The sequence below is a fragment of the Pinus tabuliformis genome, chromosome 8, assembly GCF_031772625.1.
Source record: "Pinus tabuliformis cultivar Carrire ecotype Pingquan chromosome 8, CPIR1, whole genome shotgun sequence".
NCBI classification, from domain to species: Eukaryota; Viridiplantae; Streptophyta; class Pinopsida; order Pinales; family Pinaceae; genus Pinus; species Pinus tabuliformis.
The window spans coordinates 1,140,239,871-1,140,263,448 of record NC_142294.1 but is presented as its reverse complement, the minus strand read 5'-3'; the positions used below and the strand labels follow the sequence as shown (position 1 = coordinate 1,140,263,448).

At 34.6% G+C, this 23,578-nt stretch overlaps 1 pseudogene; it reads left to right on the top strand.

The window, feature by feature from the left end:
- Positions 1–737: 737 nt before the first annotated feature.
- LOC149239368 (glutathione S-transferase DHAR3, chloroplastic-like) lies at positions 738–20,798 on the top strand (annotated as a pseudogene).
- The last annotated feature ends 2,780 nt before the right edge of the window (positions 20,799–23,578 follow it).

Genomic DNA, 23,578 nt, shown 5'->3' with positions numbered 1-23,578 from the left:
CTACCAAAACTGTGAGTGAACAGCTCCTTCCAAGAAATCTGTTTGGCTGCCTTCTAGATCAGGTTTTGGTGGCCTTTGGAGCTCGGAGTTGGGGGTGAAGATCATGAGGGAGGTTATTTAATGCCATAGACAACCCCCCTACGAATCCTCAACCCAAGCTTGGCTGTCTCCTAGCCCATGTCTGCTCGGTTTTGCTCCAACATGTGTCAAAAAATCCTGAAATGAGCACGTGTTAGCCAACTAGGAATAGTGACTACCCTTATTCGTACAAATGACATAAACATAGTAAAAAATAATGCATAAGTTATGAAAAATGAAGGATTGAACAAGGGTAGTTAGGCCAAATGAGCCCAAAATGTTACCAAATTTGGGGCTCATCACCCACCTTTTAAGCCGAGGTTCCGAGAGAGTCCGTTTGAATGTTTCATGGAATTTATGGCATTGGACATAAAACTTATGGTGCACGATTGGATTTCTTGCCAACATTCTTGCGAGCTGCATTACAGCGCATACGAGGGTCTCTCAGAGACAAACACGTCGACAGGTCTCTGGAAGGAACCCAGAGTTTCTTATTTTAGCATTTATGTGATGGGGATTAGATTGCACAATGAATTCATTTGTTATTTGCATTTCATATATGGGGATTTGTAGTGCAGAGTGATCTTCCACTAATGAGTGTCATAAAAATGGGGAGGATGGAAACCTATGAGAGTGAGGTCTATTTATAGAAGTCAGAGATGGCTATGATATCCATGCTTAGTGTAGCTTCCACTTCGTCTCTCACTATAGCAAAAAATCTACACTACGACTCTTTGGAATCATTGGTGTTGTATTGTAGAGCCTTTAATTATGGTCTCGGGTACCCATTTGTTTGGTGAGAAAGGGGTTAGATCTAGGGTCTTGCTTTAGAGGAGGAAGATTAGCAGTACATGAATTGTGAGCATGGATGAAGCACTGGAAGTCTATGTTAATGCTGTCGCAGGTGCACCTGACAAGCTTGGGGATTGTATATAATTTTTCCTGTCATGTTCCATTGTTTTAGCAGAACTATTCAATATTGCATTTCCTCTTTTCTTTGTTTTTTATTTCATCTTTATTTTTCAAACAATTTGTGGTGTATTGATGCGTTTCAAGAATTTTAATGTATGAAGTAAAGCTTAATGTATTGAACACATCTTTGCACAAGCCCCTTCGGGGCTCTAAGTAATTTTCTTGTCATTTTCCCTTTTTTAGAATAATGATTCAATGTTGCATTTCCTAACTTTTATTTCATCTTTATTTGTCAAACAATTTGTCATCTATTAGTGCATTTTAAACATTTTAATGTATGAGGTAAAGCTTAATGTATTGAACACATCTTTGAGCAGGTCCCTTCAACAAGAGGGTTTTGCTTACTCTTGAGGAAAAACAGGTTCCATGCAACATGAAGTTCATTGATACCAGTAACAAACCTGACTAGTAATTTTCTAGCTCTGAGGAGGATATCTTATTTTTCATTTTCATTGTAGGCCATTTCTTTATGGCTATGGTTAAAACTAATTACGAGTGTGAGACTGTGCCTATGTTTATGTGGGAAATTAGGGGGAGCTAAGTTGAAGATGTTGGTGCACAGGTTTTTGCATATGAACCCTAAAGGAAAAGTTCCTATCATCAAGATTGATTATAAGTGGATTCCAGACTCCAATGTTATAACCTAGATATTGGAGGAAAAGTACCTGGAACCACCTTTGGCAACCCCACCTGAGAAGGAAACTGTGTATGTATTCTCAACTCTTTTCAATGTTACATTTTTCCATAATCTATAAGTTAATGCTGGAATTATGGATCTATTGCTTCAGAAGTGAAAATGACGTCACAAACCAATCAGAAAACAACCCAAAAAATCTATGTACTATATGTTGCTCCATAAAACAACCCAAAAATCTACATCCATACATCAAAATATGGTTCCAGATTCCATAGCTGCAGATAGAGTATTATTGTGGGTAAGATCACTGCAACGTGATCAATATAAAAACCAAGAAATAAAGCAAGTCCGCTCTAATGATTTTGCTACACAACATTTACTGGGGAGGGCCAACAACTGAGTCCTTTCATATACCTCTCGTGTATTAATTTCTCCTAAGTTTGCTAAAAATGCATCCACTCGTCTATTTTTGCACTTGCTACTCTTTTTCTCATGGGCTACTCCTTCGCGATACTTGCAAGTTAGAAGATGTATCATCATATGTGATAGACTGATTAATTTCTCCCAACTGCTCCTTGAACTCTGAGTCTGCAATTTTTCTATTTTTTTACTTTATCCGTCATTTGTCATAGACTAATTAATTGCTACAAATTTCTCCTTGAATTTTGGTTGGAAATTTGTCAATATTTTTTGGCAGCATAACCAACTCTTCATGCCACTCGAAGCCGGTTATTCATATGATATATGGCTTTAACTTGCTATAACGTTCTCTTTATCCAACTGTTACTGACACGGACGTTCATGGTGCTCACTGCCCATCTTTATAAACTATCTATTCGTTGTTGCATGAATTACTAGCATCAATCTCACCTTGGTTGCTTTCACAATGCCTTTCCACATAATTTTTCCGTTCAGAGGCAAGCATAGACTGTGAGCAACTATTCGTCTATTATTATTTAATAGCCGTTTCAAATCTTAATAGCTGCCTCTATTATTCCTCAATAACCATTTCAAATTTTAATAGTTGGCCAGTAAGGATAGCCGCTTCCAAACAAAGACTTGCTTTTATCCACAGCATTCATTTAGGATGCCTAAAATATGAGTCCTTCCATATACACCTTTGTGTATTAGTGTCTCCTTAATTTCCTCAAAATATTTCTACTCCATTTGAGTTTGTGACTACTATTGTTGTTCCCACCATATGCCATTTTTGGATATTTGTAGCTTTGAAGATGCATCTTCCTATATGATAGATTTATTAATTGCTGCAAATTGCTCCTTAAAATTATTGATTGGCCAATTTGTCATCATGTTTTTCCTTCACTGTGATTAAAGGATTTATCCTTCATCATACCCATATCGTTTATGTTACTTGAACGTATAGATCTTATCGTATATCTCTAATTCACTCTTCTATTAAATTTCTTTCAACACACATTGCGAGAACATGCAGCAGAGTGCGAGTGTCATTTCCAAGAAACCTCATAAGTAGAGTGTCACAGGAGCATCTATTTTATAATTATGTGTATATTTATATTATATTTCATTTGCATTCAAAAAAGGCATGTAGAATGCTAAACTACTTACCCCAGGACAACCACCTTGAAGCCATCACTTGTATGCATAAGACCACAATAGATAAGACTGAACAATTATACACCACTGAAATTTAAATTTGTCAATATATATGGCCTACATATTTACAAATGCATTCCTCATATTATTTTAAAATTTTTTAAAATCTATTGGCTTGTCTTTGCACCTTTTGGGGCAATTGCTAATAGACCAGATTAGTGATACTCACCACTACCAACACTCCAGGGGAATACAAACTACCAACCTTTTTCAATGAAGATTCATTCTGCTCAACCTATCTTCATTGAACTCATTTTCTCAATCTTCCCAACTCATTATTGTAATAAGTAATGGCATTTGTGAGAGAGTTCTATCTGTGATTTACTGCAATAGTGAGAGTACCATCCAATTGAGTAGTTCGCTGGGAAGGAGGACATTTATTATGTTTTGAACCAACTTACCTCTTCTCTGTTTTATGTTTTCCGATTCAATCACCACTTAATCTCACATCATCTGGCTAGGTGGAAGAATTCACTTCTCTCTCCCCTATCTCCTCATTTATGGAAAATCCCATATGATTGTTGAGTATTAATGTTGATTGAGATTCTGCAAGTTTTAGTCAAAGATTATGTTCACTCTTCTAATAAGAGTTTTCAAATACTTCCCATCCCACTGCAGAGAAAAATAGGTGATGTACTTTCATTTTAAAAGGGTTTGAAACTTACCTAGTTTTTTCACTAGTATTCATGAAATTTTTAGGCTTTCATTGGGAACAAACAGTGCTACCAACCAAAAATAGAGATGGTATCATCATTAAAATTTATTTTTATATTCAGGAGTATATTGATTTTGTTTTTGAGCCATCTTTATATTGAGAGTTTAATAAGCTTTCAAAATTTTAATTTATTTCAATTATTAATTATTATAAAGATGGTAGGGATTTTTATTATAAAAAACATAAAATGACTCTACTATTTCATTTGCAAGTTCTCTAGGGAATCAAGCAACACAAGGAAAGTGATAATGAAGAAATACTAAGAGAGAACACCTTTCTATTCTAGGTACACACTACATTTATTTTATTTTATTTCAGTAAGTAACTCTCTTGGAAATGTTTGAGCAATGGTATAAAACTTGCCTTATAGGAATTTATTATTTTATTCTTAACAGGAAGAAGGATGGGTGGTTTGGTGTGCCTCCAAGAAATGATTAACTGCCCAGAAAAAATCTAGTGATAGAGACTTCTCTGCAACTTCAGCTTGCTATGAAGTTGATCATAATAGTTCATTACCCGAATTAGATTCATTGGATATGAAGCTTCCTCGGGAACTATATCACCACCAATTTGGATACCAATTGCAACAATTCTCAGGCTGCAAACAGGAGATGGAGCCAACTTGAATTGTGAAAGCCAGTAGTGGAGAAGATAATTATGTAGGTCACCAATAGATTGAGAATTGGCCTATATCATGTTGCGAGGACCTATGTCAATTTTTCATCTTTTGTAAAACCTTCATGAAGACAGAATTTCCAATCAATTGTAAATTCAAATTCATATACATTATTACAATTATTTGTTATCAAGGAAGCCAATTCCAATTATACAAGGGTATTGAAATTGTGGTTTAACAACTGGATATGAATTTAATTTCCACCATTTAATGTGATTGAAGCTTTGAATTTATATGTTAGAGAGTAAACCCTCTTGTAGGATGGAGAAATCTAGAACATTTCTTTTTTGACTCATAATATGTCTTAAAATGAAGTTCCAACTGAGGATCCTACATGTTCAAATGACATGAATGAATTTTCATAAAATATAAGTGTGTTTCCTTATTATTTTCAATGTTTCGTTCGAGAATTGTTTTTTCATTTAGATTTAAAATTACTTTGCTGTTAGCACTAAAAATAATGGATTTATTTATCTTTTATTCAATTGGTATCCATAAGCAAAAAAGATTTAAGGTAATTAGATCACTATTTGGGAACTTTGAATGTTGAATCTACTTTGAAAGAACATTCAAGATGATTTTATTTATTTATTTTTAAATATTTTTTTATATTGTCTCTGGAGAGACAATAGTTTGAATTATGGACATATAGCCTCTATAGAGACAATGTGTTTTTAATCTCAGGTATTGTCTCTAAAAAGACAAAAATGTAATTGTCTCTAAAGAGACAAAAATTAAAGTGTCTCTACAAAGACAAATGAAATTGTCTCTAGAGAGACAAATGAAATTCTCTCTTAATAGACAATAATTCTTGTCTTTATAGAGATAGTAATAATATGTTTTCTATATTGTCTTTATACAGACATTATATTTTGAGACACCCACTTAAAGACAATATCTAAGAAAATACACAAGTTTCTTTTTGTCTTAAGTTAAGAAAATTGACGCAAATATTGTCTTAAATATTGTCTTAAACCCCCCTACATGTACTAGTGTCATCCTTTATCCTCATCTGGTGATAGCCAAATCTTAAATCGATTTTTGATAAAACCTTGGCTCCCTGCGCATGATCGAATAGATCATCAATAACTGGAAAGGGGTATTTATTCTTTATGGTCAACTTGTTTAACTGACGATAATCGATGCACAATATCAAAGTTCCATCTTTCTTTCATACAAATAGGACGGGAGCACCCCATGGGGACACAATGGGGTGGATATACTTTTTATCCAAAAGCTCCTCAAGTTGCATTTTGAGTTCTGTCAACTCAGGTACACTCATGTGGTAAGGGGATTTAGACACAGGAGCTGCACCCAGAATAAGTTCAATGGTGAAGTCAATATCTCGATTTGGTGGTAAAATAGGGATATTTCTAGGAAATACATCCGCAAATTCCTGAATGACAGGAATATTTTCCAAGGAGGTCATTTTATTCTTGGAGTTGGTAAATTCCACTTGAACTTCATATATTTAACAAACCTTCCTAATACACCTTCTTAGCTGACTGGCAATAATGGGGTGCTACTTGGTGTTGGACTTAATTACTTGTAGTTCCCTCCTTTGTCATGATTCAGAAATAAAACTAATGGTTTTATGCTTGCAATCAACTAAAGACTAGAATTTTTCCAATGAGTCCATTCCGATTAAAACATCATATGAGACCAAAGGAAGAATGTTGAGGTTTACGTGAATGGGCTGTTTGGAAATGATTAGGGGGCACTGATATTTTTGGTGACTACCTTTCTTTTTGTCCCAGTTGCGAACTAAACTAGCCAAGATTTTGGGAATTTACTAGTTTTTAGTTGACATTTTTCTACCACTTTATGACTAACATAACTTAAACTAGCACCAGGATCAAATAAAACTGAAACATGTTGCTTAGCAACCATACCTTCACATTCAATCATGGTGGACTGATATTCTACTTGATGATCATCCAAGGGAGCATTAATTATAGGTATATTTCTCTCCACTTCTCCAACAATAGATGCTTCCTGTAGGTTTGCAAGTTTTCTATCCTTGCCTTGTGCAGACGGTTTTTGTAGTAATGGGGTTCTCCGCATCCCCAGTATTGCAACGACGGTTTTGACTGTTGTTCATTATTGAATTTATTAACTCCTTCTAATTATTGATTTTAAGAATAGCCATCTTTGGGTTAGTTCCTTGCTGAAAGTTTATGGAGAGACTTTTGCTATAAATTTTTGTTATTAGAAAATTTTGGGTGTTTACTTGAAATTAGATTCCTTCCCTTCTTAATCGTCCCTCCTCTATACCCTTCATTTTTTTTGTTTCATTTGCTGGTAAAAAATGTGGGCTTTCCACACTGTGTCATCCATTGTTTTGGGGTAGTCAAACTCAAGTTTCTCCTTCATGAAATTGGGTAAGCTACTGATGAAACACTGAATCTTGGCTTTCTCTTCCTGCATATAAGGCACATAGCATAGAAGGGAGGTGAATCGAGTTACATACTCATCCATAGTCAAGGCCCCCAGTATTAATTCATGAAATTCTTTTGCTTTTTCATCATAGTAATGCTCAGTTAGATATTTATCTTTAAAATGTTTTTGAAATTCATTCCATGTCACTTGTTCCTCATCAATTTTTCTTACTGTCTTGATTTCTTCCCACCATAGGGTTGCCTTCCCTCTTAACTAGTAGACTGCCAACCGTGCTTTCAACCTTTTTGTGTATTCATAAATCTGAAAATACTTACCCATATCGATTAACCAAGCCTCCGCTGCTTCTTTAGATTCCCCTTCAAAAAGTGAGGGTTTAATCTTTTTGAATTCTCCTTGTAGTTCTGACTTTTGTCTTTTAGCTTTCTGTTGATCATATACATTATTTGAGCATCCTTCGTCGTCATTCCTATGTCTCTCAACTCACTCGGCATTCTCGTCACCATGGTGGACTGTTGGGGTCTTTTCTCTATCGTCAACACTGGGGTCTGGGTGTCTTTTATTCTGTAGATAAAACAGACTTTTGAGTATCCTTTCCTATTCCAAGCATAGTCGTTCATTATCCCTTCGTAAATTTGTCATTTCAGCATGTAACTGCTGAACAATTTCGAGTAAAACTGCATTAGCCTGAAGAATCTCCTCTTCCAACTATATCCAAATGTCAAGGTTGGAATTTACATAAGCTGGTTTCGTGGTATCGGGCAGTCTTGAACTTCTCCGCATTCTGTCTTTTGTATAGAGACTGTTTCTGTGTTCACATATGAGTTTTATTTAGTTAGATTTTAAGAAAAAAAATCAAGTTATTACATGCACATTCATATAATTATCTATCCCAAAGAGTCTCAGTGTACGAACCTGAGCTCTGATACCACTTGTAACATCTAAAGTTAATTTACCAAACATATATATATATATATATATATATATATATATATATATATATATATATAGATATATATATATATATATATATATATATATATGTTTACTTTCTAACTATGTCCATCTTGGACTTTGGCATTTTGTTTGTTGTATGAAATTGGATTAATTTGTTATATTAAATAGTATGTCCATACACTTGACATTTACCAGAGGTCTAATGAATCACACAGTTTATATTAAAGGTGAAGAGATTGGGTTTAAGTGCATATGATTCACAATGTGATTTCCCTGTCCTTGCTCCTATGTTGACTTGCTATCCTCTATACCTGGAGCCATGCAACGGGAGGACATGGTGGGAGGCTATCAGCATTGGTTAGATGGTTAATTCTTCTCATGCCATCTATTTGGTACTGCATCCACTGATTGGGCTCTTACGATCAGACGATGGAAAACACTTAGGGTTTTAATCCCTAACTAACTTCTCATTATCGGCCTTCATGTAGTTCATTGTTTCTGCTGCTCCTATAGTTTCTTGCTACTTCATGACAGTTTGTTGTTCTGCGAGGGTTTTTTGCTCTGATCAAGGCTTCTTCCTTTCTGTGCATCCTTTGAGAATCGTGAAGGTGATGACATTTGCTAAAATAGAACCAGGTAACCCCATCAGGTCGTTGCTCTATTGTTTGCTTGGACCGTATAGCGAGATTACTATAGGGTTGGGCTATGGTTTGGCAACGCTTAATTCTCTGCCTTCACTGTGCAGGAAAACCCCATGGCTGATTCATTGCACCTGACGTCAATCGCTTTCAGGACTTAGCCACAAAAGGTAACTATTAAGTGTTTCTTAGTTTGAATGTTTCTTTTTATCCTTCGGTTGTTAAAAATCACTCATGCTATGTGTTCACTGGTGAACAGGGAAGCTGCCTCACGTGGAAACCTCCCATTCCTAGGTAATACTTCTTCTCATTGTCTGTTTTCTTGGTCTGTACACTTTTTCCCATCATGGTTTTACTAATCTAAGTTTTCAGATGTCTATGAAAGGTAAATTCATAGTGCTTATTGGTATTTGTATTAGTAAATACCACCTCTCACCGAAATGCAAATTCTCACAACGACACTATTTGCCCTTATAGGTTGGCTTCTTAACTCTGGCATGAATTAATTTATGGAAACATGACTCACATAGTCGAAGATAGATACTCAATCTCGTGTTGAGCGTCTAGTTGGATCCAGTTTTTATGGCTCTGTTGTTTATATAATTATGTAAATATTCATAGATGGTTTAAGGAACTCTGTGTAGGTTTTTTGTAGTTTTGGAGGAGAATACTCCCGCTCTGTCATCGACGGAGGGTTTTAAGCTCTGTCTTGCAGAAGAATTTATTTATTTTGTTATGCGGCCACTGAGGTGAACCAGTTTATGTCCAGTTATATGGAATGCTTAAATTATATATTTGCCTCTATGGGACTGATCCTATCTATTTATCTATTTGGGAATAGTTAAGTTATTTTTCATCGTTGTTGCTTTCCAGGCTGAGAGGACCCTTCTTTAATTCATGCAAGTATTTACCAGGTTGATGGATCAATTCCGATGGAATTCGATCAAATTTTCATTCAAGATATTGTTAGGGTTTTAACAATTATTCTATTATACTTTCGTGATGGCGTAGTCGAGATATGTTACTAAACCTGCATTCAAATAGTTAATTGAATCTTGTTGTCTTATATTCTAAATCTATGTTCAACAATTACATAATGACTGTATTTATATTCTACATTCAACGACATTTAAATTCATATACCATTTAATTAAACTATTTAGATATCAATGTTAACTAATATATTTATATCACAATCCTCATAACAAAAATCACAATTTAACAATAATAATTTTTATATAAATACATAACCATGTACAAGAAGCAATAATTATTATGAAATATCAAATGGAGCTATATCTTTTGGTTTGTGTGTGTAACATGGTTTATTGTGTTGATTGACATATGGCCAGATCATAATACATGTGTTAATATGGATATTACACATACAATATGCTCTGGTGTAACGCTATGTGATAACCTTCAATATGGTACTCAATTTGCTTGCCTCTGGTCATCGATTAACCCTGGAAGAGTTGATAACCCTCTAGAGACAACCTTGTAGCAAAATCAAAACGATTCATGATTTATAGGTTGATTGATCCACACCGTTCACCTACTAGGATTTTCATCGAATGACGTCAATTTTTGAAGGACAGTTAATGGTAACTACCCCTCTCCCAGCTCCTTTCTAGAACCACTATTTCACCTCCCGACTCTTGTCTCTACAGCTACATCGCCTCGGTATTTTGGCCCAATTCATATTACCACCCTTTAGCTGAGCTAAACCACTATGTCTATGTTACCCGATCATTTCATGCGACCCTTTCCTTTCTTAGTTTCTTTGATGCAACATTGTTCTTTGTGTTGGCTCACCCAGGTGCCATGAAAGGTTGTAATTTGATTCTAGAACATTGGGTCCGAGCATATAAGGCCATCTTCATGCTTCAAAGTAAGGGCTTTTAGCTTGTATTGTTGTTATTCAATATCTTTTGTTTTGTTGTATGTTGTGGCCATTATATATGTTATCTTTCCATTTAATTTATAGTTATTCTTGCTATCTTCATTAGAGTTAAATAAGGTTCATGTTCTATCCATTGGTTATCATGCATGACATTTTTATATGAATCTCTTGTTTTATTGCTATTGATTTATGTTGTAGGTTGTTTTCATAATCTTCTTTATTGAATAAAGCTAATTTCTGTTGGCGGAATTTATTATTAATGATTTATTTTACTGGTACAACACCTACAAGGTGAAAATTATGGCCACAAAGATCTTGTCCCTATCCAGGGAAAAGGATTATTTCCCAGTGGCCCTCGAGTTACAGGCATAACTAACTTATCTCACATTATTGTAATCATTTCACTAGTTACTTTACCCTTTACCCACCCAATAGCTCATAACTTCTTGGACCCATTCACGGATACAAAAATGTTAGGGGAGATTCCTTTTCCTATTGATAATAAGTGTCACATACTCCCTCTAGTACCTAGCGAGGGTCGGTTCTAGTTTCTCCTTCTTCCCTAATTTTTTTTCGAATGTTTCATGTAGCAGGGGTTAGTTCAACAAACTCCTTTCCAAAGACATTTATGTAATAAACACAACAATAAAGAAATTTGTATTCAATTACTAAGAGATATTTCAATATTTCCTTTCCATGATGACTATTTAATCTTTAATTCATAAGTCTACCACAGTAGTAAAATTTTCAATCTAGAAAAGAAAACCAACAAGGAACTGCTCTGGTTATTCAGAATTTCCAATTTCTTTCTAAGTACACATTTACTAAATCAAAGTAATATTGTTCGATTATCATTATACTTATATGTCTGATTAGATCTGTCAGATATTAAGACCAGAAGCGACTTCTTTTATCCACCCAACCTATGAGGTTGTAAATGACGTCCAAACCTCCCCCTAAGCGGCTAGGTTTCTAGAAGAGTCTCCGACAGTAATACTTCTAGAGTGTCAAGATCACTAGTCCAGCCTGGAATTCCTTCCTCACAAGGGATTCGACTGGTTAGCACTAACTCAAGAAGAGCCTACAACATAATAACTCCTTCTTGACAATGTCTGTCAATTCTCTTTCTTTTTCCTCCTACTTCCTCCCTAGGACACACACGCCATTCCCATTTGATATTTTTCCATTTAATCCCCCTAGGAGGGAAGTAATTGTCTCACTATTCAGAAAATGAAAATATTTTCTTTTAGAAGTCTTGTCGTCCCTTTTCTCTCACCAAATATAGTATCTTAAAGTAATTAACAATAAATATTTATTTAATATTTAAATTCTTTCACTAACTTCATTAGATCGAATTACCAAGTTTTACATAGTAACAAAGGAAAATATAAAGGACAATTATTTAGAGGACATGGGTGTTACATCTTCCCCCTCTTGAGAAAGACACCGTCCTCGGTGTTTAGTTGTGCCCTTGGAACATGTCACAGCATGATTCCCACATCCAACTTTTATCTTCCTAGGTGGCCTCTTTCGGGTTAAAGTGCCTCTACTCCACTTTAACTTAGGCGATAGCTCACTTTCGTACTATTTTTTCTCTCCAACCAAGAATGAATGGAGGATCTACGAAGAACTCTCTATCTGGTTCTACATGTTCCAATATCACAAACTATTAAAATGGTCAAATATTTCATAATCATATTCGATTACAAAAAAATGTAACACATTATTTAACAACATTTTTACCTGCACCTCTTGCCAATTAATTATCTCTCTAGAATCATATAGATATTTTCTTAACAATGATATGTTAAACACATTATGGAATCACATATATCTGGTTATGCTAACTGGTATGCAATGATTCCAACCATTTCTAAAATTTGGAAGGGCCCATAGTATCGTGGGGCGAGTTTAGCGCATCCTTTCCACTGCAAAGTGTTCTTTTTGGGCTTAACTCAAACATACATGTGGTACACTATATAAAATTATTTAAAAGTCCTTTTCTTATCCAAATATATCTTCTTTCTATCTGAGGAGGATTTCAAATTTTGTTGAACCTTTTATATAGTATTCTCCATTTAATGGGTGTTTTACACCTCATTCCATATAAAACCTCAAAGGGGCTCATTTTCAATGATTCATGGTAATTATTATTATATTCAAATTCTACTAAGTGGAGGTACTCTTCTCATTTACTTGGTTGTTACATTACGTACATTCGTAGCATGTATTCCATCACTTGGTTCACTCTCTTTGTTTATCCATCGGTTTACGGATGATATGTCATGTTGAATTGAACTTGAGTTCCTAGGCCAATAAAGAGTGTTTTCCAAAAGGCTGATGTGAATTTCACATCCTTGTCAGAGATCATAACTGTGGCCATTCAATGTAATCTAAAAATTTCCTAAATAAATATGGCTGCAATTTTCACAGTCTTATACATTAATTGAACATGAATAAAATTGGTTAATTTACTTGAATTATCTACTACGACCATGATTGAATCGCTCTGCCTCTTAGTTTTAGGAAAGACAATGATAAAATATAAAATAATTACCTCCCATTCCCATTCTAAAATGGGTAGTAGGTGAAGTAATATTGTTGGGTGCTATTGTTCAACCTTGACTCACTAACACTCCAAACATTTATGCAAATATTTTCTTATATGTTTTCTCATTCTGGGCCAACAAAAAAAATCTTAACAATAGAAAAAAAACTTTTGATATCCGAGGTGGGAAACATAAGGCCTTTTATGAAATTCATCCAGCATTAATTTTATAACGACCACCTAATTTGGAACATATATTCTCCCTTTAAAAATCAATAAATTGTCTTTATTTATGCTATAATCAGTTTTCTTTCCTAAATTTCTTACTTGTTTGGTTTGTTTCCATAAGAACAAATATTCAAGATCCTTATCTGCAACCTCTTTAATCAAAACTAAAAATTTAAGCTCAACTTGATTGTACGAGATCTGATACACATGATGCAACTTCCTACTCAATGTGTCTGCTACTCAATTTTATTTCCCTTTTAGGTGTTTAATATCAAAATCGAATTCACTCAAAATGGTTGTCCACCTACCTTGACGTGCATTAAGGTTAGGTTGTTTAAATAAATTTGTTCGACTGCCATGGTCAGTCATTAACAAAAATATATTCCCTATAAGATAATGTCTACATACCTTTAAAGCATGTACAATTGTAGTTAATTCTAATTCATAAGTAAATATCTCTGCTCATTCTCCTTTATTTTCTAGGATTCATGTGCAATAACTTTGCCTTATTGCATCAACACCCCTCCTACTCATTCCTGACATGCGTCAGTGTAAAAAACAAATTCCTTTCTCAGCTCTATTATTTTTAATACTTGAGCTGTGGTTAACCAATGTTCTAGTAATTCAAAGCTACGCTGCACTTAAAAAAATTCTTTTTTTTTGCAAGGAGGCGATAGGATAGATTATTTTGGAAAATCATTAAATAAAATGGTGGTAGTATCATGCTAGACCCATGAAATATCAGATGTCAGTAACATTGGCAAGAATATGCCATTCCATAATAGTTTTGATTTTCTCTAGATCAAAAACTATCCCTTCTACAAAGATGATATGTCCTAAATATTGAATGCGATGTCTAAATAAATAACACTTATCGTATTCAACATATAATTAATGTTCTCGTAACATGTTTAAAACTATTCGCAAATGCTTCTTTTGTTCCTCTAAATTCTTTGAGTATATAAGAATATCATCAATAAATATTAGAAAAAACTTATCAAGACAAGGATGAAATACACCCTTCATAAGACTCATAAAAGTTGTTGTAGTGTTGGTTAAGACAAAGGGTAGAACTACAAATTCATAATGGCCATAACGGGTCTGAAAAGAAGTTTTAGGCATGTCCTCCTCCCTCACCCTTATTTGATGGTACCTTAACTGCAAATCTATATTAGAAAACATTGTAGCTACTTTGAACTGATCAAATAAATCGTCAATTATGGGAAACATATACTTATTCTTAATTTTTCAGTTTGTTAAGTTATGAGTAATCACGCATAGTCTTAGAGTACTATTATTTTTCCTAACAAAAAAGAAAAGTACTCCCCACTGGGATGTACTTGGGCGGATATATCCCTTGTCAATTAATTCTTACAACTGCATTTTTAGCTCAGTTAGCTCTGGAATAATCTTTACTTACGAGGTTTTTAACACAAGCGTAGATGTGGGAATCAATTCTATGGTGAAATCTTTTCCCTCTTAGTAGGTATCCCTGGAATTTATTTTTCCTTATCATCGTAAAATCGTTTACTTAAATACTTATCCTTGAACTATTTTTGATAGATTCCCCAAGTCCCCCCTTTTTCATTAACTGCACGAACAAGCTTAACCTACTCCTACCATAGCGTAGCCTTTCCCTAAAGCTGGTAAATGGATAATCTCACTTTTAGGTTGTTATCATATTCATAAATTTGGGAGTATTTAAGCCATGCCTCAACAACTTCTTCCATTTCCCTGTCAAAAGTTGGGGCTTAATCTTTTTAAACTCTCCTTTTAACTGGGTCCTATGCTTCTTATTTTTCTAGTGGTCTGGCACATTGTCAGATTCTTCTTCATTCCCACCCTTATCACCTTCTAAGTGTTGGGCATGGTGTCCTTCATGAGAATTTTCACCTCTCTATCTTTGCTTCTTGCCCCTACCATCATTGCCAGAGTTGGGTATAGACTTTCGATGATTTCCGTGATTAGAAATACTTTTTAATATATTTTCTGGATCTCATATCAATCTTTCATTATCCGCCCGTAGACTAGCCATTTCAGCCCTTAAATATTGGACAATTTCCAACACCATGATAGTGGGGTTTTAGTGCTTTCCATCCAACTGTACCCAAATTTCATGGTTAACCCCTGAAGTATGTATACTTCAATATCCCCTCTACATTATGTCTCCACTTTTTGTTCACATCATATAAGTATTTATTAATCAATTTCGCAAACAACCCACTGTATTGGAACCTAGGGCTCTTATACCACTTGTCAGAATCCTCATAACAAAAACCACAATTTACCTGTATTAATTTTTTTTTGTTATTTATATAAATACATAACTATGTACAAGAAGAAATAATTATTATGAAATATCAAATGGAGTTATAGATTCTGGTTCGCATATTTAACATGGTTTAATGTGTTGATTGACATATGGTCTGACCATAATACATGTATCAATATGGAAATTTCACATACAATATGCTCTGGTTTAACCCTATGGGGAACCTTCAATATGCTATACAGGTTACTTGCCCTTGGTCATGGATTAACCATGTAAGAGTTAAGAACCCTCCAAAGATAACCTTGCAGAAAAATTGAAATGATTGGTGCTTTACAATTGGATTGATCCATACCGTTCACGTGCTAGGGTTCTCATTGAAAGACATTGGTTTTGGAAGGATGATTAATGGTAATTGTCCCTCTCCTATATCCTCTCTGATACTGCTATTCTGCCTCATGATGCTTCCCTCTGTAGCTAGTTTGCCTCAGTTTTTTGGCCCAATTTAGATTGCTACCCTTCAGGTGAGCCAAACCATTATGTTTCCATTACCTAGTGATTTCAGACTACCCTTTCCTTTCTTACGTTCTTTGATACAACACCGTCCTATGTGTCGACTCACCTAGGTGCCATGGATGGTTGTAATTTGGTTTGAGAACTTTAGGTCTGAGGGAGCAAGGCCATCTTCATGCTTTCAGGTAAGGGTTTTTACCTTGTATTATTTTTACTCAATCTCTTTGTTCTTTTGACAAGGTATCATATACACACATTCACACCCGATTCTAATCTCTTTTCTTTATTCTGATGTGAGGTTTATCATTGATGCCTATGCTCTCAGAGAATAATTCAGGTAATGCTATAGTTCAAGTTAGTTTATTTTATTTTTTGCTTATCATAAGATTATCAAGGGTATGTGCATATTTCCATCAACCAAATGTGGTAGTAGCATTATGGATACAATCTCATAGCTCTCGGTTTCTTGAAGATACAAAACTTGGGGTTTGAACTAATTCCTCACGTTTTTTGCTTGTGACTCCTGGAATTAATCTACAAGGTTTTGAAGCCTCTTTCTAAATGGATGCTTTTCTTCCATGTTCTTATCATCTCTCGATAACTCTATTGAAATGAAGTCATACTCTATATTAATGTCATTATTCTTATTTGTCATGTATTTAGGGTTGTAATTATCTATGTGTCCTGTTGGGAATTCTAGAGCTTGTATAATTAGAAATTCCTTATGAATGAAGTCTAATAGACAGTTTAATGTATGAACCAGGGTTATTGTGCACAACATATTTGAACTTTAACTAACATAGAGAATTCGATTTTCTTCTCTTGTGACTTATCATTTTGATATAAAATTTTAATTAGTATTTCAGTAGTTTCAATTGTAGTTCATATTCTTAATTTTCATGTCTATTCCTTGAACGAGGTCAATATCTTAAGTTTTGTTGTATGTTGTGTCCATTATCTATGTTAGATTTTGAGTTAATTTACAATTCTTCTTGCTATCTTCATTATATTTCAATAAGGTTCTTGTTGTATCCACTTGTTATCATGCATGACATTTTTATAGGGCTCTGCAGTTTTATTACTATAGGTTTATGCTACAGTTTGTGTTTGTAATCTTCTTTATTGAATAGACTTAATGTTTGCATGTGGGTTTTATTATTAATTATTTATTTTACTAGTACATCACCTACAGGGTGTGGTTTCTAGCCACAAAGATATTATCCCTCTGCAAGTAGGATGATTTTTTCCTAGTTTCCCTATGGTTGCAAAGATAACTAACCTATCCCATGTTATTGTAATCATTCCATGAGTTATTTTACCCTTTACCCACCTCACAACCTGTAACTTATTTGATCTATTCGCTCATGCACAATTGTTCGAGGCAATTCCTTTTCCTATTGATAATGAGTGTCAGATTCTTTTCATTGTACCCAACAAGGGGTCGGTTCTGGCCTCTCTTTCATCCACCAATTTTTCTTGAACATGGATTAGTTAAGCAAACTTCTTTCCAAAGACAATTATGTAATAAACACACAAGTAAAGAAGTTCATAATCAATTACCAAGACATCTTTCAATATTTCCTTTCCATAATGACTATTTAATATTTAATTCATAAGAATACCATAGTAGTAGAGAGGTTTATAATCAATTACCCAGACATCTTTCAATATTTCCTTTCCATAATGACCATTTAATATTTAATTCATAAGACTACCATAGTAGTAAAATCATGGAAAAGAAAACAACAAGCAACTACTTAGGTTATTGAGAATTTCCAATTTCTTTCTAAGTACAAATTTAATAAATCAAATTAATATAGTTCTATTATCATTATACTTATATCTCTAATTATCTTTGTCATAGATTAAGACCAGAAGAGACTTATTTTACCCACGCAGGCAATGACCTCCAGACCTCCCCCTAGCCTCTTGGTTCGAAAACAGTCTTCGACAGTATTATTTCGAGAGCCCCAAGACCACCAGTCCAGTGTGGAATTCCTTCCTTACTAAGGTGGCAATGTGGAATTCCTTCCTTACTAAGGTTTCCACTGGTTACCACCAGCTCCAAAATTCCTTACAATAGAAGAAGTGCTTCCTGATAGCATCGTGTTAATTCTCTTTCTTTTTCCTCCTACTTTTTCCCTAGGCTACTCATGCATTTCCCATCTCAGATTTTTCTCTTTAATCTTCTTGGGAGGGAAGTGAGTATCTAACTGCATGGAAAGTCAAGTGTTTTTTTTTTTTTTTTTTTGTCTTTTACTCTCTTTTCTCCCACCAAACCTAATCTTTTAAGTTAATCAATAATGACTACTTATTTCATCTTCAAATTCTTCACTACCTTCATCACGAATTACCAAGTTTTACATAGTAACAAAAGAAAATGTAAAGGACAATTATTTATAGGACCATGGGTGTTACAATTTTAATAGAAAAATTTATTATTTTAATAAAGACCATAATACAATATTTCAATGTTTAAAGAGAAAGTGTAATTTAAAGTACAAATTCTCTTAGCTCTAATGACAGAGATATGTTCTTAATATGAAACTATTATGTGGTATTTAAAAAATATTAATAATATTAATGTAAAATTCAATATAAGTCAATTATAAAATATTTCAATGTCAACTATATAGTATTATATTTCGTTAAAAATTAAACATTTCAACTACTCTTACAATTATACATTTTGGTACTATTTTACTTGTATTTATATGTTTAATCAGACAAATTGTAACACCCCTCTTAAAGTTGGTAAACATTTTTTTTTACTGCAAATGACTTGGTAAAATTATGGGTCACATAAAGACCTGGGTGGAAGGTAAAATATAATTGTTATTTTATGTAATTGAATTTATTATTAATAACACAACTTGTGGAAAACCATAAGTGCTAGAAGAGAGTTTCATTTACCAAACAAGTAAGACATTTGTTCCTCTCCCTAGAGATAAATAATCTTACTTGAGACAAGAGAGCCTAAAGGGTGGGAGGTAGGAAAACTTGAGGTGACCTTGGAGACATGCCCCGAGATGAAGGTGGTCCATGTGAGGAGTTGGAGCTTCAAACTTTGGAACCTAAAACAAGACTTTTTTGAAGGTTGAGATGAAGGTGGTCCAAGTGAGGGGTTGGAGCTTGAAGCTTTGGAACCTAAAACAAGACGTTGTTGAAGGTTGTAGGAGGTTGCCAGTTGAGGTATCCTTGAGCTAGTGGGTGCCCTGTGAGATCCTTGAGTTTAAGTTGTGAGTAAAAGTTCCTTGGTAAAGTATTAATGCCCTTGAATAGACCTTGTTATGTTGTTGTCCATCTACTGTCTGAAAAATGAAAAGGCTTGTGGGGGCGAATTGGCATTAATTGCCAATCTCACTAGTTTGGAGGAGCACTAGTTTCCTTGGAAATTTTATTGTTAGTCAGTAGTGAAACTAAGATAAGAAATCGACCTAATAATTATTTTATGATTTTAAATATTAAAAATTCTATTGGTCTTATTCGTCTTAATTATGTTTCCTTCTGTATATAGAATTTTTGTGTACGATTGATGGCAACAACCTTAGTTTATAAATGGACTAAAACGAGAGAAGTATGTTAGTTCCATGGTTGGATAGTAACTGAAAGAAATTTTGGTTTTATATGGTTGAAGGCTAGAATGAATGAGTAGGCACCACTTGAGGAAGTATCAGACCCAATATTTAGAGAAAAGTTAAAATCAGACTATAAACTACCATCTGCATTCAAATATATTTGAACTTAGTTATTTAAAAAAGGGGTTAATCTTTATTTACAGAACTACGTTATATATTCTAGATTTATTATTGTAAATGTGGTAAACTACACTCGTGTTAAAGAAATAAGTCAACCATGAGGAAATCGAATAATGTCTTAAGTGTGACAGAGAGTTAGCCTCATGCTGTAAATAGAAATATGAATAAAGAATATATTAACCCATATTTGAATCAAGGGTAAATGATAACTAAACGAAGTATTATGATATATTTCTAAGTTTGACAGAGAAAAAATAGTGACAAAGGAAAAAAAAAGAAAAAAAAAAAAACTACGTATAGGGTTAACATGCTAAAGAACATACATTAACTTGTATTTAAATGTCCGGTGAAATTCATTATAAAAGACTGATGGTTAGCATGATTCATAAATCTCTTATCGAACCCTCCAGTTGAGTGTTGAGATTTTTTGTTTTGTATAAGATAGGCAAAATCTCAGTAGATGACAACAATAGGAATCAGTTTCTAGCTCCAGCTTGTTGGGAGGGAGTTAAGGCATCCTAAATTTGAATTGAGAGGATTTATGAAGCAGTTAGATTCCTTTGCTATATAACAGGTATACATACTAATTGTTTGGGATGATGGTGTGAGAGTTTGTGAGAATTTAATTTTGTAATCCCCTGTTTGATTAATAAGAATTGCCGTTGCCTATGTTTGGTGGACTTATTGATTGGGTGAACCACTTTAAAAGCTGTGTCTCCTGTGATTGAATTATTTGCTGTGTATATGTTTTATGAATTGCTACAATTGGTATCAGAGCAAGTTGGAGGCATCGTGTGAGCGTGAGGGTGCTGAGTTTGCTGCGTGGACCAACTGCGGATGCGTGAAGGTGAATCGCCAGCGCGCAGACCACTGAAGGGAGCGCTATTGCGTGGAGCAGCGTTGAGAGTCATTCTCATTTTTTGCGATATGGTGATGGTGGCTGTGGCTACATCGGGAGCAGCGGCGGCTGTAACAATAGTGACAGTTCGATGTATCAGTATCTGAGACCTGCGCGTATACATTAATAAACCCGTGACAACCAAAACTGCGTGGAGGTATTTGTTGCTGTGCGTGGTTGAACTGCTGTTCAACTGCGTCGAGGTGCGCGGAGGTGCTGGTGTTGCGTGGAGAGAGTGGCTCAAGAAGTGCTAGGTAACACAATTCTGTTCGCTGCTCTCAATAAATTCAGTATTCGTAACACAATTCTGTTTATTACCCTCAACAAGTTCAGTATGCCATTTCACATGGGCACGCAAACAAACAACGGAAATTGATGTTGAGCACAACAGCATATTGTGCCAAAATTTGGTTTTATTTCTTTTAATCTGTGAGACTATGTTACTGAAAGCCGTGCCTTGTCTTTTTGCTTTACATGAGAAACAAAGAGAGATGTGGAATCGAAACCCACGGGCTCCTCGGTAAAATGATTATTTTTGCTGTGTATATTTGTTTTGGTTGCTGCACACCTTTTCTCTGGCCGTGCAGAAGAGAAAAAGGATGTCAACTTCTGCCACTCTGTTGTGATGCGCATCATTCATTGTCCATGGCATCGTTATGAATCGTGTCACTGATGAATACTGCAGATTATTTGGGCCAGAAGCAGGAAATTTTTTTTTTAAATATTTGGGCGGTGGTCTTTAAATATTTGTAATTTGCACAGCAAATGAAAGTCTTTTAAAAACAAAAATTACAACCAAAAAATAAAGTTATGATAATATGATAGCCTTTTCGGGTTCTCAAACCAGATTATTCTCGAAAAAAACTATCTACCATATAATTTAGCAATAGTGAAATAACAACTAGAGGTAGCACTCATGATGGATGGTCGTCCTCGCCGTCAGTCAAACAGGAAAATGCATTATGAATCTAGATCAAACAAAGAAAGAGAAATAGATTTAGGCTTCATTACGTGCATCATAAAGAATAAAATAGTATTGGGCTTGCGATGAGAAGGATTGTAGTGTCAAACCTGTAAAGGATCAGGAACCCAAATTAAGGATTGAACAACCAATTAAAAAATTATGCAAATATATATCTTAGTGAGCCATCATTAGAGAGAGATAAATCCATGAAATCAACGCTCAAGAAATTACCCGATAATGTTCTTGTCAAACACCTTCTACCCAACGCTGGCAACCTAGCAGAAAATAGACTAAGTTAGAACAAAAGTTTCAAAAAAAAAAAACTGATTAGAGTCAAGAAGAAGAACTTATACCCATTGAAAATCCTCCTTCGTGCGTCAAACCAAATTCCAGATGGGAAATCCATACCTTTGGCCATTGCGTCAGACCTATACATGTTAATACAATGGTAATCCAAAAGAATTCAATGTGATTCAATGAAGAGGCCAACTGTAGAGAGTGAAGGTCTGATATTTACTGTATCAACCCTTGAGATTTTCTAGTTATAAGCTCATTCCTTCGTCCGCAAAAACCTCATTGTTTAGGGTTTATAGAGCTAAACCCTCGCTGGTGGAAGTTATAAATGAACGAGGGAAACAGCATGGGGGAAACACGGTGGTTACTCTAACCACATGTTCATCAGCCTACACTATTGTCCGTTATCTCCACTCAGATCCCAATGGCTCCCATCTCGAGGCTATGAGTTGGTTCCATTAACGAAGTCGGGATCCATACTTACTCGTTATAAAATCATAACATGAATAAAAATTATGCATTTATAGACATATTAAGTTTGATCCCATGTTAGCGAGGCATTCTCAGTCACTAAGGTGCTCAGTCTCATTTTAACTTTAGGAACTTAGTGGTGACCAAAACCCCAATGAACGGGGTATGGCGGCATGACCGTCCCATAAATTATAAATTCACAATAAACTACCTTGCAAGAGTATCAAAGGTGGTATATCTTAAGAGCTAGTGAATAACATTTTCTTATATATTTTTATTGATAGTAAAAGCTCAAAAAGTTAATGATTTAGAAAAATATGTATATTTTATTTTTTTTTATTCATGGTATTATGGCGTAGGTTGTTGTAGGTTAGGTATTATGGTGTAGGTTGTTATAGGTTAGAAGCGGTATCAGAGCTAAGTTGAAATATTATGGTTTATGAGAGTCAAGTTGCAATATTGTCGCTTATTTATGAACCAGACTACAGTTAAGTAAGTAAGAAAAATGGAAGAACTATCAAAACTAATGTGTTGGGCACCTAGTAGAACAAACAGTTGTTTGGAAGATTTATCTAAGAATGCTAAACATATTTGTTTAATAAAGAAAGTCATGTATAGTCTAGTTTCTAGTTACATTGGGAAGTAGTCTCTTAATTAGTATAAACTAACCCTTTGCGCATATATGGGGTGTTGCCCAAGGAATTTGTTGGAATAGGGAGTGGAAGAAACACTTGGTAATAGAAACATGCTTTCAAATGCTAACCTAAGTGTAAATTTTACCTATGTATGCGAAGAAATCCAAAAATGGATCAAGAACCATGTAGCACATGCATTGTTGTCTCGACACACTCAATAATAACTTGTCATTTTGAATCGAGAAATTAGAAAAGTTATAAATATAAAACATTAAGGCCATCTTGGGTAATTGGTTAGTAGGGTTGGAGCTCTTTTCACAAAGTTAAATATTTGTAAGTAACATGGTATAAACCAAAGTTCATGACATAAAAAGGTGAAAACCTTAATGTTA